This window comes from Medicago truncatula, chromosome 3 (genome assembly GCF_003473485.1).
Source record: "Medicago truncatula cultivar Jemalong A17 chromosome 3, MtrunA17r5.0-ANR, whole genome shotgun sequence".
NCBI lineage: Eukaryota > Viridiplantae > Streptophyta > Magnoliopsida > Fabales > Fabaceae > Medicago > Medicago truncatula.
The window spans coordinates 13979448-13985649 of record NC_053044.1 but is presented as its reverse complement, the minus strand read 5'-3'; the positions used below and the strand labels follow the sequence as shown (position 1 = coordinate 13985649).

Genomic DNA, 6202 nt, shown 5'->3' with positions numbered 1-6202 from the left:
TAAAACAACACAAAACAGACAAAATAAAAGCAATTAAACTCGTGGGTTGCCTCCCACGAAGCGCTCTTTTAGAGTCATTAGCTTGACGATTAGAAGGTTTCTCTACCCAATACCCAATCTTTCCCAAAGGGATAGTGGCATCAACCTGAGATTCTCAACCAAATTACACATAGATTTTTCAATGGTTTCACTCTCAATCACACAAGGGGTGGAAAAACTCTCAATCACTATGAGGTTAGGCTTAACAAGCCTTTGTGGGACATGGATTTTGAGTTTATAAGGTAGTGAAACGATTGGCTTATCACTCTCTCCTATGACTTTCTCACCTTGTTGCTTTTCACTCTCTATCTCACCCTCAATTGTCTTAGTTTTCATAATGGGGTCCTCTAACTTCTTACCGTCCCTAAGTTGAATAGCATTTATAAGGTCTTTGGGGTTGGCTTCAGTTTGACCTGGAAAGACTTCGGGGGTTTGAGAGGAAGTAGCTACTTTTTGGGCTACTTGAGAGATTTGAGTTTCTAGCATTCTACTGTGAGTAGCAATGGAGTCCACTTTATATGTAAGCTTGACAAAAGAGTCATTCAAAGATCCAGTTTGATTTTTAAGTTCTTGAAATTGCTTGGATTGCTCCATAGCATGTTTTTCTAGTAAAATTTCCAAGCTGGATTTCTGAGGGACTCTTTCGTTGTTTGCATAAACGGGTGGTGTTGTTTGTTGTCCAAAGGTATAAAATTTTTGCTCGGGACTTTTAGCAATACTACCTAGTTGGCATTCCACACCAGTATGGTCAAGTATTCCACAAAATTCACAAGGTGGTGAAACAAGAGCAGGTGTGACGACACTTACAGTTAATTTATCAAATTTTTGAAGAAGTTTGTCCACCTTAGCAGATAGATGATCAAGGGTAGAAACTTGGCACATACCTGCCTCTTTTTTAGAGGGTGGAGGAGTACCTTCAGTGATAACTCTCTCACTTGTCCACTGATAGTGGTTGTATGCCATGTTCTCGATCAAATCATAGGCTCCTGTGTAAGTTTTATTCATCAAAGCTCCACCTGCAGCTGCATCAACATTCATTTTTGTGGAAAACAAAAGACCATTATAAAAAGTGTGGATAATAAGCCAATTCTAAAAACCATAATGGGGGCAAAGCCTAAGCATTTCTTTGAAACGCTCCCACGCATTGTAGAGAGAATCAACCTCTTTTTGAGTGAATTGTGTGATTTGACTCCTTAATTGAGCAGTTTTATTATGGGGAAAGAATTGGGAAAGGAATGCCTTCCTCATTTGGTCCCATGAAATTATAGAACCAATTTTCAATGAATGAAACCAAGCACTACCTCTATCCCTCAAAGAGAAAGGAAAGAAATGCAGCCTTACGACCTCTTGGTTTGCCTTCAAAGTTCCATTGAGTCTTAAAAAAATTAAAACATGAAGATTCGGATCCTCAGTGGGTGATCCGAAAAATTGATTTTGCTGCACTAGGTAAATAAGTGCAGGCTTTATTTCAAAATTATTACCCTCAACCGTTGGGTACACAATAGCATCGTACGGCTCATCTGAAGATGTGATTGCATACTCTTTGAGAGCATGTGTCTCAGCCATATCGTTATTATTGTGTGTTTTTCATCTTAGAATAAGAACCCAAGAAGTTAACGGTAAAAATAAAGAAATAAATTTTTTTTTTTTTTTCAGTCTAATCGTTAAAAAAAAAATTAATCAAATTGCAATAACTCCCCAGCAGCGGCGCCAAAAACTTGATGGGATAAAACCGCAAGTGCACGGTCTTACCGAAGTAGTATGAAAAGAGTATCGTTCCGACAGGGAGTTGTGAATTCAATTAACTTTAGAGATAATGATTAGACTAAAGCTTTATAAGGTAGAAAGTTTTGGGTTTTTAATTGAAAGTAAATAATAAAAGAAAAGATAAAAGCCTTGGAATTATTGGTTCATCCTAATGACAAGTCCTTCACAAACCAAACTATTAAACTTATAACCTTATGTTAGACCTAATTTCTCAAGACAGTTTCTCTTTTGTTCCTCTAGCAACCAAGCCTATTTCGCAGACTTGATTACTATTAGATTTTGGTTCCTCTAACAACCAAGCCTATTTCGCTGACTTGATCATTATTAGTTCCCTTGAAGATCGAAACTATATGTCTCAAAGATTGTAAAGACTATTTCGCTGCCTTTACAATCTTTGTCTAAATTCACTTGTTCGAATATCAAAGCTCCACTTTCGTTTTATGAATTGATATTTGAGATGATGGATAAATGATTATCAACCCTCCACTTTCGTTTCCACAGTTTGATAATGGTTGATCCATGTTAAAGCGGTGAATTTAGATAAGGAATTAGGGTTACATAAGATTAAGGTTTAAAGCTTGGTTTGATTAGGATTATGTCATTAGACTTATCAACAATCCGAAGGCAAGAGAAGTCTACTCAGTAATGTTCATCGTAGACAAGGAGAAGAAGAGAGAAAGCATAAAAGTAAATAACAAGAAAGTAAATGAACTTTTATTAGAAAGACAATTGTCACATATTGCATTCCAAGAAAAGATGAATATTTGTGATGGCTAGCTAATCTATTTATAGTTTACATTCGACTTAAAATCTAAGCAATCACTAGAATGTTCCACAAGTAAACTAAAACAGAGTAGCTTAAAATCCAAGCAAAAGCAGCAAAAGTAGTTCTGGAGTGTGGCACGGCCGTGCCAAGCTTCTGACTTTGGGGGAGATATATTTTGTCTCCAAATCTTCGTATTTTCGTACCGAATCAGCTCCAAACCCCTTTCTTTTGCTCCAAGACTCAATCCATCAAATATTCGTTCCTGAAATATAACAATATGGAATTAAAGTAAAATAGTTCAAAAAGGAAATAATATAAATATAAAATAAACTTAAATCTAATTAAAACGAAACTAAATAACATATTAAAATAGATAATAAATGACTCATCAACAAGCAGGTTCTTCCCTCTGAACTTCCATTGCAGCCTTAAACAGTTCACCAGTTTCCTCAGTAACTAACCCTTGGACATCTTCTGCTGACTTAGTAACCTTCTGAGCATCTTTAGCAGCAGTGTCTTTCACTAAACTTGCAGCAGGTATATCTATTTGATTTGCAAGAGCAACAACTTTATCTAAAAGATAAGCTGCTTGTTCTGCCGTAACTTTCTTGTTCCATTCCATTCTTGTAACAAGATCAGTAGCAGCTTCAACTTCTGCATCTTCTTGTAATACATAGTCAGATACCTTCATCTTCCTTACACATCTTATTTTCTTTGGAATTTTAGGTTGAGGATGATCAGAGAGAACTTTTGAAGATCCAACTGAAGTTCCACCTCCGGTTCTCTTGTCTAGAATCTTCACTGGCTCTAAGTCTTTAAATTTTTCTTGAACTGTTGGAATTGCAGGTCCTACAATGTTCTCTTGAGGAACAACCTTTTCTTTCTTAGCCTTCTTAGGTTTCTTAGGTTTTGGATCTGAGACTTCAACTTCAGCAGCTTCTGAAGTGATCTTCTTGGACTTTCTCTTCTTACTTGCAATCCTGAGAGGAGTACCAGCCATAGTATATGGTATTGTGCTATAGTTGATAATTTCTCCAGTCTTCTCATGGTGAGTTGTCACATATGCAACAAGCACTTCGGGAGGGTCTTCCTTTGAGATAGGTGGAAAGTCTGTCATCAGGTCGGATACAATCATGGATTCCTTCAAGTCACTTTTTAGCTGGTCAACTTCCTTTATAATGCACATACTCCTTAAAGTATATCCACTGATGTATTTTCCAACTACTGTGCCCAAATGCTCATCAGCAACAACATTAGAATCCTTCAAAGCTTTTAGAAGATCTCCTTGATAGAAAATCTCTAAAAGTAATCTTCCATAAGGAATGAATTTTCTATTGTTGTCTTGGCTTTCCTTTGGCTTTCCTTTTGTTCTAGTAAATTCCTTCAATACCATTTCTGCTCTGGTTTCGCCTTCCAGACTAGGGTCTATAAGAATCTTCTCCACTTCTTCTAGCTTAGTAGCATCTTTGTCAAAAATTTCTGCCCTGACCCTGAAGTACTTCACTAGTGCCTCACAAGTTGGTCCATTCAACATACCAAAGTAAGCATCCAATTTTTGATGAAGAAGATAACTTGTGAGATCAACCTTGTGATGCATTAATGAAACAAAATCTACTGGATTTTCAACTTGTACAACCAACTTGTCTTCTGTGATCTTCATAGTTTTAGGCTTGACTTTGTAAGATTCTCCAGAATCTAGTTGCATGGAGGTAGCTTGACTAGAACTTGATGATGCCGTGAAGATTGATTAAGATTTAGGGTTCTAAGGTTTTGATTTTGAAAAAGAAGAGATTTTTAGAGATACGATATAAAAACAGAAAGTGTAGGTAGTGTTGTGAGTAGTGTGTGATTTTTTCTAATGGTGTGTTTGGTTTGGAAAAGAAGTTGTGAAGAGAGAAAGAGGTGAGAGAGAGTATGAGAAGAGAGAACTATGAGAGAAATAGAGTAGATTTTATGTATTGTTTGGTATAACAGAGATAGGAGAGAAATTGAAAAGAGAGAAGTTGAATGATTTTATGAGTTGACAAAAATGTCCCTCTCAAAAAAATCTTATATTTGTAGTAAACAAAAAAATATAAAAAATGTTAAAAAGTTTTTTTTTTTTTTTTTTAAGAAATCAAAATGTTATTAAATCATTAAGAGTGATTCATCTCGCACAAGGTGTGTAAAAGAGAATCACCCAACAAAATACAAGGTTACAGTCTGTTACCAAAACAAACGCCTAGCACAAAAAAGAAGAGAAGAAAGCTAGTCCCTAACACCCATACATAACAAAGGGTTCCGCCACCAGTCAGTATATCGGAAGGCGGTATTTATCATTTTAGCTTACAATCAAGAAAAGTACAAAAATTTAACACTGTCCAATAAATTTACCATTTCCTGTGCCGTCAGCCGGCGTGGCATCACTTGGAGAAAAGAATGAGTAAACCACGGTAATCACGCCAAATGGCCAAACTGTTAAAGATGATCATGGACGGATTCTGGAGGAGTGAAATTACAGAAGATACCACAAGCTGCCAAAAATATTGCAATTGAAGAAAAGGTGATATGTGGTCTCTAGGTAACCACAACCACCTACATAAAGAGAGTCTTCATCATGGAGGACTCGTCGGCGGAGAAGGTTATCTTTTGTGGGGAGTCTGCTGCGAAGAAGTCTCCAAATAAACACGGAGACGTTTTGCGGAACCTGTTTCAACCAAGTTGCATCGAAAAGGCCAGTATCCAATTCAGTGTCAGGCATCGTAAGATACTGGTAAGTCCCCTTAACGGAATAACCATTAGTACAATCAAGAATCCACCGCCATCTGTCAAAAATAGAATCCTGCAAGACAACATTAGACAACAAAGTCGAGCACTCAACCTCCACCTCCAACCCCCCACCCTCTAGTAGCCATATCCCTAACAGACACCCCTTTATTTTCAGCAAGGCAAAAAAGGCGAGGAAATTTCATGCGTAAATTCACTGCACCCACCTAGTTATCTATACAAAAATAAGTGTGAACACCTCCGCCGACCACCCTACGAACGTTATCCTCAAACCAACTCCCCACCCCCAACCCTACTCCACTACGAATTCCAAAAAACATCCTCCACCAAACCGAACTATTCCCCCCTTCCAACAGTCGCCCTCCCTCTTCACTGTATCTTGCCTTTAAGACTCGATACCATAACCCCTCCTTATCCACCAACATACGCCAACACCACTTTCCCAACAACGCTACATTAAACACCCTCCACCTCCTGACACCTAGCCCTCCCTCCTCCTTCGATAAACACACAGTATCCTAGTCAACCCAACAATTTTTCTGACATCCTCACCACCAAAAAAAAAATTTAAATAAAGATTCAATGGAAGAAATTATACCTGTAAGGGCCTTGAAGAAGGAAAGAAAGTAAACCGGTAGAGATGACAGGACCGATTTGAGAAGAATCAGACAACCACCAAACGAAAGAAATTTGATCTTCCAGTTCGACAATCTAGAGGTTATTGTAACGCCCTAGTTGTTATTTATTTTATTTTGAATTATTTGGAGTCTCATATATGATTTTATATGATTTTTGGTGATTTATGTGGTGTGTGCATTTTAATATATGGTTTAATAAAATAATAATTAAAATTAGTGGGAATTA

General features: G+C 37.3%; 1 non-coding gene across 1 annotated transcript; it reads left to right on the top strand.

Annotated features, from left to right (window-relative positions):
- The first annotated feature begins 1132 nt into the window (after positions 1-1132).
- Positions 1133-1239, top strand: LOC120579816 (small nucleolar RNA R71). Its single transcript, XR_005645559.1, has one exon. It is a non-coding gene; the product is annotated as a small nucleolar RNA R71 (small nucleolar RNA).
- Positions 1240-6202: the final 4963 nt, after the last annotated feature.